Here is a 16613-nt window from a genome sequence, read left to right on the forward strand (position 1 = left end):
ATATATTACCTCGCACAATTTATTTTAAAACAATGAAAAATGAAAGGGTTGAGTATATAATGTTGGAATAAAACTCACCAGTACACTCATGCACCTTTTTGCTATCAGTATAATGATATTCGCAAATAAATTAAACACAGCAGTGTGATTTATCATATTTATATCCTATCCATAGTATTTGGAGAGACTTTTTCCTTTATAGGCTTCATGGCACTCGCAATAGAAGTAACTTGAACAATAAAACATCACTTAGTTGTTAATCAAACTCTCAAATCTCTTCCCTCCTCTTGAGATCCATCACAAAGAACTTCTGTTTCTTCAACAAGATTGTTTTCGTCTACAGAAATTGAGGTGAACAGATTCTTATAAAAAGAAAGCAACTCATTCCTATCCCAATCCATTCCAAAATGCTTTTCAAGCAAACTTTATACGCCCTTTACTTTGGCGGAATTCAAGTTTACTCCTGGCAATAATTCAGGTGGCATTAGCATATCTCGCAGGCGTTTTCCCTTTTTCATAACGGATTTTCCTAAACCGATGTCTGAGTTGTAAAGAGGTTCTCCCCATAAGGGTGACATTTCCCAGTGAGTCTTTGCTAATAACAAATCGTTTCACTGATGAAAATTCAAAGTGCCAAGATGCAGGCATTTTCATCATATTTTCAGAAACCATTTTCCAATTGTTCACCGAGCAGTCTCTGCCAAACTTGAAGACTTCATCATGTTTACTAAAGATGTCTTCATATTTGCTGGATTACAGATTATATGGCATTTCCGTATCTCTCTCTCTCGACTTTAGCAAATACCCTGTCAGAGGGCAGAAATGAGTGGCCTGTCATAGGAAAGACCAATTCAACACTTTCTATATTAGGCGGAGCTGTGTGTGTCAAGAAATATGAGCACATTGCAATCATTGTAGAATTGCGGTTCTGTCCTCCGCAGCCATCCGCACGAATTCGTATAGTAGTGAAGTTTGACAAATCAGTTTGTGATAATCGATGGTAAACTGCAGATGACGTTTCATTAGACCCCTTGTTGAATTCATGCTCCATCCATGTGTATGTAAAAACATTCTCCTTTGTCAACTTGGCATGTGAGGTACCCCTCACAATGGTAAAATTATAGGTGTATAATTGGCGACTCTAATAGGCAATTTGATCTGGAACTTTTGGATTCACAAGATTCTTTTGGCAGTCAAATGGAAATATTGCCATGCTGTCCCTTTCTTCTTGGATCTTTTTGAAAAAAGCTGCAGCACTTAGTTTGTGTACTCTAAGTTCCAAGATTAAATCATTCTTCAGTGATACGTTCGAACTTTCAAGTTTAATTTCCTCCTTGAGCTCTATGCACTTTGAGCATGCGTCAGTAACTGGTGTTCCGAATCCTATGTTGTAGCAACGCGTAAAAATTTCACGGAAGAACCACCGCTTCACCTTGAGTTCTTCAGGTGATTTCTTGTTATACATTTTGTAAAGCTTAGCGATGCTTAAATTTCTGGATAGATACTGTCTGACCGGTGACTTTCCGCGGCAATAGTGACTTTCACAACACTGCAAACTTTCAATGAAACGTTTCACGTAGTGCCTCTTTTCAGTGTACGCTGGTTTGATCCTAGCTCCTCCCCTCTTTTCTGTTGGAAGTTTCCCTGTCGTGAAGTGATTTCTGGCAATCCTCTGAACCCGATCTTTGCTGACATTCAATACATTCAAGAATGTCTTTTGGCAGACCTGAATGTGAAACTGTTCTGTATTAGCAAGTTTTATATACCTTCCACAACAAGAGCAATATTTTCGGTCATCTTAATACACTCTATTCACAGCACAAAACTGCATGAAAGACTAATACAGTTCAAGAACAACTCAAAGAGTGGAAAGACTGGCATAAAACGCGGGTAAATTGTAGCGTGAGTCATGTGCTGAAATTATCCATTCCTATTGGTTGATTGTAAATGGCGAGTTTTGGAACGACAAACGCCGTGGATAAGGTGAGTTATGGAACAATAGCCTAAGTTTGGTGACGGATTTCTGTGGGAAAAGGCGAGTTTTGGCGCTTAATTTTGTGACAGAACTATCACAAACATCACCAAGAAGGCAATGCTACCTCTAACACATTTTTTTAAAATGGATAAGACGAGTTTTGGAACGGACCGCCTCATATAATCCATTTGGTCACTGACGGTTACGTATCCGTATCACTGTTCGCCATCCGTCTTCTTCCAGTTGACTCTAATTGACTTCATGGCAAGTCCCGCCATTCAACTTCTTACAACCGACTGCTTCCAACCAACTGAACTATCCAACTGACTTCCCCAACTGAACTCCCGTAATAGGATACAGCCCTTTATAGAGACATAAAGTTGTCACACCCACGTCGTCTCTCAAGACAGCTATGATGTCACTCCCACCCAGCTACAAATGTTACAGACTGTGATGAAATAGCCTCAGGCAAATAAGGGACTCCCTAAATATTATCTCATCGCTAAATGCATACAATGACAGAGCGATGACTCGACAGGTACTGTAACAGTATTACACCATATGTTGCAATGTCAAAAGGTTTCACAAAACATATCCATATCTGATATTAGGCAGCAACTCTCACTCTACATAATATTGATACTAACACACACACACACACACACACACACACACACACACACACACACACACACACACATATATATATATATATATATATATACATATATACACAATAAATTAACTACGATGAAGCAAGCGATAATTAATACATAGCGAAATCAGATTATAGAACTGAATCAAACAATAATAATAGTTACAATAACTAATAATAATGCAGATGGATACTTGTAACGGGATTTGAACCGTTACACTGCCTTCTTCAGTGCCCCGTATTTCTGCTCCGAAGAATGCTCTGGCTTTTACAAGTGAATTTAGAAGATTTTTCTGCAGTTTATATTCTATACTTGGCATCTTGCTCTCCATACATCTCGTGCTACGTAAAGCTACCAGTCCTTTCATTTTTGCTCGCCTTATTTGTTCATTCCACTTATAGATGTTAGTATTATTCCTATATATTCTATTTTATTGACTACCTCTAACTCTACGCTTTCTAACCACCACTTTTCTTTTCTCTTAAACTTATTTCCATTTTTTACATACCGCAAGTTTTAAATTCTGTAAGCTGTGGTGGGACAGTGAACTGGAACTGGATGTTGTGTATTGCAAGAAGTTAGAGTTTGGAAATGTAACAATATTTTTTTAAATTTAACTTATCTGAAGGATTTTATTTTGTTTGTAAAATTTTGAGAAATGAAGAAATAAGAACTCTGGACCTTGCTGGAATATTTGTTTATGTAGCTGAAATATGTGTGTAATAATTTTTCAAAACATTGCGAGATGGAAGAAGTATTTTGATTCTGAAATGATGTAACTAGTAAAATGTAATTTAAGAAAACCTCAAGATTGGATTGTTAACATTGCAAGAGTGATAAAGTGATTTGTATATCATGATGTAATTTGGTAACATTTAAAAAATGTAAAGGTGCTTTAATTTGGAACAGCCTATACCGCACGCGCGGTTATAGATGTTGAAATAACTGATGTAATTTATCTAGCGTCTGTAGCCCGAAAATCACCATATATGGTTATGCGAATGTATTGGCAAACGAGAATCTAGTGGAAATTGTTTCTTATTGGTTGATTGTAATCGGGCCATATCCGGTCTTCTTGCCGGCTTTGGAAAAATGATGCGTATATTCGGCGTCATTTTCCATCCGACCGCCCTAGCGAGCGTTCGCGCTCGAGGGCTACCCTCGGGAGCTCCTGCCTTTCCGAGGTAAGTGTTATTTCAGTGCTATTTTCATGTTATTTTCAATGTTTTCTGATTTCGTTTAATTTAATTTAATTCCTTTGCGTCTCGGTATTTTCTTGGTTAATGTGATTTTCAAAGTTTTAATATTCAACGTGTCTTGAGTTTGCCCTAGATTCTCGATCTTGTAATTTAAAAGTCTTTCTCCTGTCTTTTACTCAACTATCCTTTCATTTCTGTTTTGGTTTCGTAGTTATTCCGTTTGTCAAATGTGTAAAGTATCTGCTGTTCTTTATGTAACTTTGTCTCTTGTAATTTTTTATTTGTTGTTTTAATAGAATTGAGCTAGAAGGTGTTTCATGTAAGTCTTTTCTCCCCCATAACGTCATACGTTCCATGTACCTCGATAAGGGCTTCCCGCACGTTCCACATCCTGTCTTAGTTGTCATTTTAGGCCTGTAAGTGTTTCCTATATTTGCTTTAATTTTGCGTATTTAAAAGATACTCGTCACGCTTCTATGTTTTGATGTCAATACACCGCCTCTGCGTTATTTACTATTTCCTTAGTCATATTATTACGTATTATATTATTTACTACTGGTATTATTTTATTATCATTATTATTATTCTTATTTTATTATTATTACTTCATGTTTATTATTATTATTATTATGGTAACCATAATTGTATTGTACCGAAACTTGCGGTTACAAATTCAATTTTGTACAATACCCTATTCTGCAGTTTTCGTGATGCTTCTTTGCATACCAACTGATGTTAAAGATAACGGAAGGATTTCATCTGCGAAGACAGCCCAGGAATTTATTTATTTTTAAAAGAAATGGGCTTGTCATGTTCTCATTTCCTTCATTTTACAAAATATCGTTAATAACAAGTACGAACAATATCTTGATAATTTGCAACCCTGCTTTAGACATATTTTTGAATAGGTCTATATCTCTCCCACTACATAGTATTCTTTCACTTTAGTCGTTCATTTAACCTCTGAATTCAATTCTTTTATGGCATTTATAATTTTGATTGACACTCGTATTTTAGCCAGCTTCGCAACGATCGCCCTTCTGCTTACAGAATCAAAAGCTTTTTCTAAATCTGTTGTTGTAATATACAGTTTACCCCCTTTTCTCTGTGTCTATTATTGTTTGATGACAAATATATTGTCTGAAGTTTTCATTCCTCTCTTGAACCCGGACTGATATATGGATTATACAGAGTAATCTTCCGCCAATTTTCCAGCATATAACTGTTGTAAGTTCTGTTGTAAATTCGTTATTCCATTAATAGCACCTGATTTTCCCCTCGTTCCGTTTTTCATTGCCCCTAATACTTCCTCCGTTATTATTGGATCATCCAATAAGGGTATTGTGTTCTCTATAATTCTAAGTATGCCATTCTCATTTTCCCTCGGTTTCCATTTATCCTGATCCCCCAATGAACCCTTAAAATACTCTCTCCATCCATTATTACTTATACTTACTTTATTATTATTATTATTATTATTATTACTACTACTAATCTTTATAAAAAAAATTCTGTTTCATATCTGTTTGGTTTCATTTTCTTTACGACATCTATTCAGTAACTGTACTTGTTTGTCTTGCCAATTTTTCATATTTTCACCTAATATATCTTTGCACTCCCTCCGTACAGAATTCTACCATTGATTCCCGTGATCCTTCATTTCTGCACATTTTAGGGCCCTTATCACTTACGATTTTTTTCTTCTACATTCAATATTTGTATGAGAACAACCTATTTTAAACTTCAGGAAGTGATAATGCTAACATAAGAATTGCAACCCATACAAACTTATAGAAGATAACACAACCCAGTATCTAAGAAAAATCGCATTTAATAACTGAATTTCACTTGAACAAATACTTCATTACCAATGCAAATTTGAACAGATACGTGAAAATTAAGAAATTAAGCTATGTTTTGATTGGACCATCGTCCTTAACAAACGCACTTGGGCTTAGTAGACCGGACATCACAATAGTAAAAAGAATGGTTATAAAAATATTAGCCTTTATTAACGCAGCTATTTCATTATCAAGAAACATGAGGAGGGAAGTACAGCAATCTTGCTTATCACATCCAGACAAAAGAGAACCTGAAAAGATGTATAGTAATAACCAGTGATTTTCCGGAGAAACACAAGAAAGAATCATCCTCATCCCATCTTCAGTCTACTACACAAGAAGTCGTTGGATAATCATTATCATAATGTGCACGTGCCTTTTCCTCACAGAGCTTTGGTGATCAGCAGCATGATCTGGTTTCTTATCCGTAGTTGTTCTAAACAATTAAACCGTATTTGGCTCCAAACCATTGGCTTAAATTATTGAGCCACGGTATTCTTCACCGTCCGGGACTTCGTCTTGCATTAATTTTTCCTTGGAGTATTGCTTGTAGTAGATGGTTCTTATTGTTTCGTATCATATGACCAAGGTAGAGTTTTTTAATCTTGATGATGCTGAGAATTTTAGGTTATTTGTTCATACGATCAAAAAAATTGGTAATTTTGGCTGTGCAGGATTCTTTCAGTATATGTCGGTATATCAACATTTCAGTTGCTTCTAATCTCTTGCACAACGTATCAGTTAAAAGTCCGATTGCGACGCTATGCAGCAGAATGCTAAATACACTGACTGACAGAGCAAATGCAACACCAAGAAGGAGTGGTCAGAACTTTATGCCAATTGCAGGGTAGACTGACGTCACTGAGGTATGCTCATGATGTGAAATGCGCCGCTGTGCTGCGCACGTAGCGAACGATAAATGGGACACGGCGTTGGCGAATGGCCCACTTCGTACCGTGATTTCTCAGCCGACAGTCATTGTAGAACGTGTTGTCGTGTGCCACAGGACACGTGTATAGCTAAGAATGCCAAGCCGCCGTCAACGGAGGCATTTCCAGCAGACAGACGACTTTACGAGGGGTATGGTGATCGGGCTGAGAAGGGCAGGTTGGTCGCTTCGTCAAATCGCAGCCGATACCCATAGGGATGTGTCCACGGTGCAGCGCCTGTGGCGAAGATGGTTGGCGCAGGGACATGTGGCACGTGCGAGGGGTCCAGGCGCAGCCCGAGTGACGTCAGCACGCGAGGATCGGCGCATCCGCCGCCAAGCGGTGGCAGCCCCGCACGCCACGTCAACCGCCATTCTTCAGCATGTGCAAGACACCCTGGCTGTTCCAATATCGACCAGAACATTTTCCCGTCGATTGGTTGAAGGAGGCCTGCACTCCCGGCGTCCGCTCAGAAGACTACCATTGACTCCACAGCATAGACGTGCACGCCTGGCATGGTGCCGGGCTAGAGCGACTTGGATGAGGGAATGGCGGAACGTCGTGTTCTCCGATGAGTCACGCTTCTGTTCTGTCAGTGATAGTCACCGCAGACGAGTGTGGCGTCGGCGTGGAGAAAGGTCAAATCCGGCAGTAACTGTGGAGCGCCCTACCGCTAGACAACGCGGCATCATGGTGTGGGGCGCTATTGCGTATGATTCCACGTCACCTCTAGTGCGTATTCAAGGCACGTTAAATGCCCACCGCTACGTGCAGCATGTGCTGCGGCCGGTGGCACTCCCGTACCTTCAGGGGCTGCCCAATGCTCTGTTTCAGCAGGATAATACCCGCCCACACACTGCTCGCATCTCCCAACAGGCTCTACGAGGTGTACAGATGCTTCCGTGGCCAGCGTACTCTCCGGATCTCTCACCAATCGAACACGTGTGGGATCTCATTGGACGCCGTTTGCAAACTCTGCCCCAGCCTCGTACGGACGACTAACTGTGGCAAATGGTTGACAGAGAATGGAGAACCATCCCTCAGGACACCATCCGCATTCTTATTGACTCTGTACCTCGACGTGTTTCTGCGTGCATCGCCGCTCGCGGTGGTCCTACATCCTACTGCGTCGATGCCGTGCGCATTGTGTAACCTGCATATCGGTTTGAAATAAACATCAATTATTCATCCGTGCCGTCTCTGTTTTTTCCCCAACTTTCATCCCTTTGGAACCACTCCTCCTTGGTGTTGCATTGTCACTGTCAGCCAGTGTACATAACACTGAAGTAGTCGAGTGCGAAGTGTTCAGGATAGGTCTTGGTTTGTTGTTAAAAAATATCATTTTCTGAAAAGAAGTCCTGGCTTATTCAATTCTGCATCGGATCTCACGAGAGAAATCCCATTCATCATTTATATGGCATCCCAGGTATTTAAATTATGGCACTTTCTCATTCCTATCATTGCTATCCTGCTTATAACCAGCCACTTTGTCTTATTTATGTTCAGTCTCAAGCCCATATGCCTTTGCTGGCAGGACCTAGTGTTTACAGGGCACTATGTCTTCTGGTATAGGCTAGAGCAATTTTGTTACTTTCATAGATCTGTCTCTGTCTTATCCTTGGCTTGGACAGTATGAAAGTGACTGAGGTATGAACGATGCTAGTAATGCCAATCCTTATGCAGCCAGTCCCTGCTATGAATGGTGTGAAAATGTTGCTCATAGGATCGGTTGGTGTATGCATTTCAGTGGGCTTGGCAGACTGATATGTAATAGCAACTGTGGCTCGGTGAGGAAAGCAATGGGAAACTACCTCACTCCTCATTTCCCTAGTACGCCTCTTCAGTGATGCCTAGGCCATCTATGACCGCTGATGGCAGAGCTGTTGAGGATCCTACCAGCGGAATTGCTGACGGACTGAACATACTTACATATTCAAGCCCATGATGTTGCTGGCTTCGTTGTTGCTGGCTTCTGTCAACCAAAGTGAGCAGTTTTTGTAGGTTCTGCAGACTGGTTGCAACTAGGACAGTGTCATTGGCATACCTAATATTAATGGTGACTCCATTAACCACGGTTCCTTGAGTCTTTCCATAAAGGGCATCTCGAAACATACTCGTACATTCTGAGAAGATGTTAGATGTAGATAGTATTGAGGAAAGAATGCATTCTTGACGAACTCTTTTCATAATCGAGAAAGCTGGTCATCTACTTTCATTCCAGCATTCTGGTTCCAATAGAGATTTCTAATAATGTGTGTTTCATGTCGAAATGTATCAAATGTTCTTCATAATCTATGAAACAAGCATAAACATCGACATTAACAGCTCGGCATCATTGGACTAATACCTGCAGACTGTATAATGTATCTCTAGATCCAAACCCATTTCTGAAACCTAATTGAGAGGTTCCGATGGGCTGCTCACATTTACGGTATATTCTTAAATGCAAGATGTTCAGGAATACTTTCAAAACTCTTTAAACGAAATGTTTTGTACCCGTTACATTTTTCGTTGGTTATCTTAGGCAGTGTTACAAAACATGATTTCAGCCAATCATGACTTCGATAAGTACTGTTGAATAAGCCAACCAATAAAATAAGTGATTTTTCTTCTTCTAGCAATTTGAGTAACTCAACATGCACCTCGTCAGGGCCCGGAGCTTTTACATTCTTCGAAGTTCGTATGGCATACAGTACTGCACTTTGTCTGCTGTGATATCCTCGCCGTCATTTACTCGAATACTATGGTCAGCAGTTCTCTAGTCCTGGAAGAGCTTTTGTATGTATTCTTTCCAGTCAATTAGTTTCTCCTTTGTACTCGATGCTTCCATTCGTGCTTATGGGAACTCTACCCTGTTTGTTAGGCTTATTCTGTATACCTGTTGCTTTCTATGTACCTATTGCTTGCCTCACTTTCTTGTACATGTTGAATGAGTCATATTTAGAATTTAGTAGTTCTAATTTCTCGCACTCCTCTGAGAGAATTTCCTTTGCATTTCGTATTTTTTTGCCGTATTAGCTTATTCAGTCCTATGTATTTTAGAGGGCCTTCGTTTTTGAAGTTTCTCTCTCATCCATCAGTTGCAAAATTTCATCCGTTACCCAGGATTTGTTTATATTTCTGTCAGTGTCATTTAATTTGGCCTGGCTTGCGTCAGTCACAGCAAACTTTATTTGATTCCACATATCCTCACTATCATTGCAAATCGAATAGATCTTGACGTTGGATGGCACTTTTTCAGCTTAAGATTCATAGTGGGAAGCAGAAGGAAATGGCCAGAGTTTGGCACTGGGATATATATATATATTGGCTTTACGTCGCACCGACACAAATAGGTCTTATAGCGACGATGGGATAGGGAAGGCCTAGGAGTTGGAAGGAAGCGGCCATGGCCTTAATTAAGGTACAGCCCCAGCATTTGCCTGGTGTGAAAATGGGAAACCACGGAAAACCATCTTCAGCGCTGCCGACAGTGGAATTCGAACCCACTATCTCCCGGATGTAAGCTCACAGCCGCGCGCCTCTAACCGCACGGCCAACTCGCCCGGTATATATTTTTATACTTCTGTTGGAGATTCGGAAACGTTTCTTAACAGTGATGTAATCAGTCCAATTTCTAATGTTTTTATCTGTTTTCGATATCCATGTATGAAGACGACATGGAGGCAGCTGGAAGTATGTATTTGATACGATACATTCCTCCTCCTGCAACATATGGACCAGTCGATCACTTCGAGCATTGCCAACTCTTAATCCGTAATTATCAACTATATCAGCACGTCGGCCAGGGTTTATTTTGGCATTGAAATCACCCTAATTATGTTGACTTCAGCTGGGTTCAACGATGTTTTGACTTGGGTGTGAAAGTGTTCGATATCGGTGTCCGATGCATCGCACGTAGGAGCATACACCTGGATGATGTTCAACAAGATATGCTACGTATTAAGCTGTAGGAAAATAACCCTGTCCGATATGGGCACAATTTTTTTCACGCATTTACTGATGTCTGGATGCACTATGAAACCCACACCATTGAAGTGGTGAGTATCATCATTTGCGGTATAATACACAAAATATCAATTGATTACACGTTTTCCTGAATGGGACCAACGCATCTCACTGACTTCAAGAAAGTCTATTTTGAGTCTTTTCACTCCCTGATGGCTTTGTGTCTTATTCTAGTCTGGTACAAGCTACGTACGTTCCAAGTTGCTATCATTCTCATGACTGGTCCGGAAAATTCTTAGCACCCGCTGCCCCATAAAGGGCTTCCGGGGTCAGGGGTCTTTGCAATAATTTTTCCAGTATGCTGAAGACTTTTTCTGGGGATTGAGTATGGCGTGGTTCCCCGTTGCCTTCCTCCCGCAGTATTGAGACAGCTTACGCCACTATGGCTACACTCTCAGATATGTGTCTTATCACCGTATCAGCTGCTGCGTTTGCTGGCGCCGATGTGTTCTTACACTGACTGACAGAGCAAATGCAACACCAAGGAGGAGTGGTTCGAAAGGGATGAAAGTTGGGGAAAAAACGGAGTCGGCACGGAAGAATAATTGATGTTTATTTCAAACCGATATGGAGGTTACACAATGCGCACGGCATCGACTCAGTAGGATGTAGGACCACCGCGAGCGGCGATGCACGCAGAAACACGTCGAGGTACAGAGTCAATAAGAGTGCGGATGGTGTCCTGAGGGATGGTTCTCCATTCTCTGTCAACCATTTGCCACAGTTGGTCGTCCGTACGAGGCTGGGGCAGAGTTTGCAAACGGCGTCCAATGAGATCCCACACGTGTTCGATTGGTGAGAGATCCGGAGAGTACGCTGGCCACGGAAGCATCTGTACACCTCGTAGAGCCTGTTGGGAGATGCGAGCAGTGTGTGGGCGGGCATTATCCTGCTGAAACAGAGCATTGGGCAGCCCCTGAAGGTACGGGAGTGCCACCGGCCGCAGCACATGCTGCACGTAGCGGTGGGCATTTAACGTGCCTTGAATACGCACTAGAGGTGACGTGGAATCATACGCAATAGTGCCCCAAACCATGATGCCGCGTTGTCTAGCGGTAGGGCGCTCCACAGTTACTGCCGGATTTGACCTTTCTCCACGCCGATGCCACACTCGTCTGCGGTGACTATCACTGACAGAACAGAAGCGTGACTCATCGGAGAACACGACGTTCCGCCATTCCCTCATCCAAGTCGCTCTAGCCCGGCACCATGCCAGGCGTGCACGTCTATGCTGTGGAGTCAATGGTAGTCTTCTGAGCGGACGCCGGGAGTGCAGGCCTCCTTCAACCAATCGACGGGAAAATGTTCTGGTCGATATTGGAACAGCCAGGGTGTCTTGCACATGCTGAAGAATGGCGGTTGACGTGGCGTGCGGGGCTGCCACCGCTTGGCGGCGGATGCGCCGATCCTCGCGTGCTGACGTCACTCGGGCTGCGCCTGGACCCCTCGCACGTGCCACATGTCCCTGCGCCAACCATCTTCGCCACAGGCGCTGCACCGTGGACACATCCCTATGGGTATCGGCTGCGATTTGACGAAGCGACCAACCTGCCCTTCTCAGCCCGATCACCATACCTCTCGTAAAGTCGTCTGTCTGCTGGAAATGCCTCCGTTGACGGCGGCCTGGCATTCTTAGCTATACACGTGCCCTGTGGCACACGACAACACGTTCTACAATGACTGTCGGCTGAGAAATCACGGTACGAAGTGGGCCATTCGCCAACGCCGTGTCCCATTTATCGTTCGCTACGTGCGCAGCACAGCGGCGCATTTCACATCATGAGCATACCTCAGTGACGTCAGTCTACCCTGCAATTGGCATAAAGTTCTGACCACTCCTTCTTGGTGTTGCATTTGCTCTGTCAGTGTATAACGAAGCTGCTGCTCTCTGTTATGATGTATTTCAATGGCATTTTCTCCACTGAGGAACAATCCCCCCAACCTACAGGAAGCCTTTGCCTCCCTAAGGAGGTCTGACACTCGGCTTTGAGTGGCTGTCTGTATGGTCTACTGGTCTACTTCATTAAGATAGCAAGGTGACCTTTGGCCAGACAGATAATCTTCATAGAAGAAAAATAATCACGTATTTACGAATATATCTACCCCCTTTACCGACTTGTTACATTGCTCACATGCAATTTCAAATTTGAATCTTAAGTATCGCGTACGGTTAGATAATGACTCAGAAAATAATTATATTGCAATGTACCATTGTAGTACATGTGGCACACCATTTGGAAAGGCCCTTAAATTGTTTAATTTCAAAAACACTAAAGCTAATTAGTAGAGGGCGGATTTTTGGCATATTTGCGTATTTTGTTTGTTTCAAGATATAGTATGCCCATAAGAAATAAAGGCGATGGATACTATTTGAAATCGAATGGCTAGGTTTTATATTGCATATAAATGCATATGTGCGAAATACGCGCATATTCTTGATATACGTGCATATACATGAATAATTGCAGTTTGTATTATATTTTTTTATAAAACAACAAATAATATTGTGTATTGATATTCAGATCGGTACGGTACAACAATGCTAAGAATGAATATGAAAAAATCCGTTCGCCATCGGAAGCCTTTACAATTCATTGTTGTCGACAGTATTAACAAGAGCTTGACATTGTGTAATTTTTTTTTTCGGTGGCTTATTTGTATTCGGTTCGGATGTTGGAATCATGGAAAAATTATGTTTTACGAGACCTGAAGTAGCACAGAGGAGAGATCCTTCCTCGATGCTTGGCAGGGACCAACCTACCCGCCTCCAAAAAGCATTCTTACTTATATTGAAGAATTAAACCAGAAACAGCCTAAAAAGTAATATTTTTTTTTCCGCTATGGTCTTATCACCAGCAGGACCTAATCGGTGCAGACTAATCGTCTTATCCGGATCAATATTTTGTAGCTCAACCTATCTTTATCGTTCATCTTCCGTGTTATACAGTATCTGTGGTTAATGCGCCGAGGTTGGCAAGCCTGTTCATTGGATTGCGAGACCCAACGACATTGGCGAGACCCCTCTCGATGTTGCGAGCTCGCCGGAGCCGCCATGTTGGATGTATAACTTATACTTTCATTTCTTGGTTATATGAAGACCAATCATGCCAAAAGAAGAAGCAGTTAAAAGTATTTTGCTTCAGCAGTTTATATTTGGAGAACCAACCTTATACATAGAGGAAAAACAAGTATTTTGCAGAGTATGCATATATGAGTGCATATATTGCTGTTTTTAGCGCATATATGCATGCATACTTTGCCGTTTTTAGTGCATATGAAGCCGCCCTCTACTAATTAAGCTTTGAGATTTCAGTGAAGGAACAAATACTCCCTCATTCTTCTCATTCAGTGCAAGTTAAAGTTTATGGACGAAATCGTAACTTCAAAATTTTAGGAGGATAAATCCTTGGCATTTGTGAATACGAATTTGCAAAACTTTGAAAGTATATTAAAATAACGTCTTATCCATGGTGATATTTGTCTTAATGTATTTTCGTGGGGAGCTAGTTTTAGACGGACATTTCAATTTGAAATGGAATCTAATAGCTTTTATGTTTGAATGAATGCTCGCTTTTGTCGAGTGAGATATTTAAAATCTTACAAAACCAAATGAAACACAATTCACTGCAGTGAATTTTTATGATGTCTTGTAATACAGTAGTGGGTTATAATGCTGGCAGGGTCCTTGATGAAACTCAATGAAGGATGTGAGGGAGCTGCACACTAGAAACTCATTATAGTGGGGATTAGATCACATCCTCTCAGCTCGGTTACTCATCACTCTTGCATATTGATGACCTGGTTAGAACGTTTCACCGTTCATTAGGTCTGGTATTTTTCAGATTTTCGTGGACGAATTTTGTATTAAGACAGCTTGCAGGTATATTCTTAATTTGTGAGATATCCAACTTTGCCAACGCGAAGATTTGACAAGGGTAAACGCCTGAAATTTAATCCGACGATTTCAGTTCCCATCTACTATCTTGAGAAGACTACTTTAAAATATACAAATCCCTCAATTTATGCGTCTTGTGGACATAAACTAGAACAACATTGGACACTGAAGTGGTGGTGGTGGTGGTGGTGGTGTATGAGAGACCATAACTTGGAAGATATCCGCTCTACTGCAGTATAGAATCCGTTTATAATATCATAATAATAAGTTATCGAATAAATATTATAAGATATACTTATAACTTCGGCTATGTCTACGAAATGATGTACGATTTGACTAGAGGCGGATCCAGAATTCCCTGGGGGAAGGGGGGGGGGGTTGGAGGCTAAATTATTTAACATCCCATACTACAAAGCAGAAAAAAAAGAGTTTACATTTTACAGCAAAGCCAGAAAAGAGAATCGTAGTAAGATGCTACATATCCCCTCCTCTTCATATTCATACAACGCTACACACCATACTACCAACCGCCACAGAAACACGCAATAATAATTACATCCCTCCATATAGGGTTGGCGTCAAGAAGTGCATCCGGCCGTAAATCAGTGCCAAATCCACGTCTGAGACGTAGTTTGCACCCACGATCCCACGGGTGTAGGAAAAGCGTAAGAAGAAGATGTATAAATAATGTAGAGGAAAGTTCTTACAAGGATTTGGCTAGTTCCTATCAAGAATAATCTCCTCGAGGAACTGTCAGACCTCCCCACTGGATATAATGAACGCCTTATGACATTAAGACTTCGGTTAAATGACAACCAACATGCCACGGATCAGCGCATGTGCCCCCACACTAGATTCTGATGATGACATCAAAGAATCATTTTATTCTGATCTGGATGGCATTCTGTCAAACATTAATCAACAAAACAAACTAGTCTTACTTGGAGATTTTAATGCCAGAATGGGTAAGGACAACATTGTGTAGTATGGTATCATTGGCAAGGATGGAATTAGCAGTAAAAATTCTTAATGGTATTCGACTTCTGTCAAAATGTGCTGAACATGATTTGACCCTCACTAACACAATTTTTCGCCAAACGAATCGCTTTAAAACTTCATGGCAGCATCCTAGATCGAAGCACTGGCACCTCAGTGATAGTGTAGTGTTGTCCGCAAGAAAGATCTTCGCGACGTTTTTATCATCAAAGCAATGCCAGGAGCGGATGACTGTTGGACAGATCACCGACTTATCTGATCAGTTATGAATTTGTCACTATCCGCTCAGAGGAGAAAACAGAAGAGCTGTAAACATGCTTTTGATACCGTGAAATTTGGAATTTCAGAATATGCTTCACGATATAGAGAACTGCTTCATCAGACACTGTCAGAGGAGTATCATCAGGATGTAACAAGGCACTGGGAGAGCCTGAAGGCCACTACTCTGAATGCTTGCAAAGAACCGATAGGTTATAAGACTAAGAAACATCAGGATTGGTTTGATGAAAATGAAGAGAGAGAAGCATTGATCTCAGAGAAGAGCCCTGCAAGCGTGTCGAAAACACGTAAACTGCCCCGCAAAGAAAGAAGCCTTTCGTCTTGCCAAAGCAAATGTCCAGAGAAGAACCCGTGTGCTCAAGAATGCATGGTTGACAACCAAAGCAAAAGAGCTGCAAAATCTAGCAAAGATCGCGGTAATTCTTCCAAGCCACGAAAGCAGTTTATGGTCCCACTACCTTTGGTAGAAATCCACTCTGGTCTATTGATAGGAGTACACTTCTAAAAGATCAGTGCTCCATCATGAATAGATGAAAAGAGCAATTTAAAGTTCTCCTAAATGAAGAATCAGTTGTTGATGAACAGGTGTATGACTCGATAGAACAAGCGCCCAACACTACTAACACTGGATGAATTTAAGCGTACTGTTAATCAAGCGAGGCGACACAAGGCCACCGGTCTGCATGGTATACCTGCGGAAGCTCTCGTAGAATGTGATGAGGAACTCATAAGACACGTATTTGAACTGATGGTTAAAATTTGGAACACTGAAGAAATGCCTCCCGATTTCAGAGGCAGTCTTAGAGTTCCAATATTTAAGAAAAGTGATCGAACA

This window comes from Anabrus simplex, chromosome 6 (genome assembly GCF_040414725.1).
Source record: "Anabrus simplex isolate iqAnaSimp1 chromosome 6, ASM4041472v1, whole genome shotgun sequence".
NCBI lineage: Eukaryota > Metazoa > Arthropoda > Insecta > Orthoptera > Tettigoniidae > Anabrus > Anabrus simplex.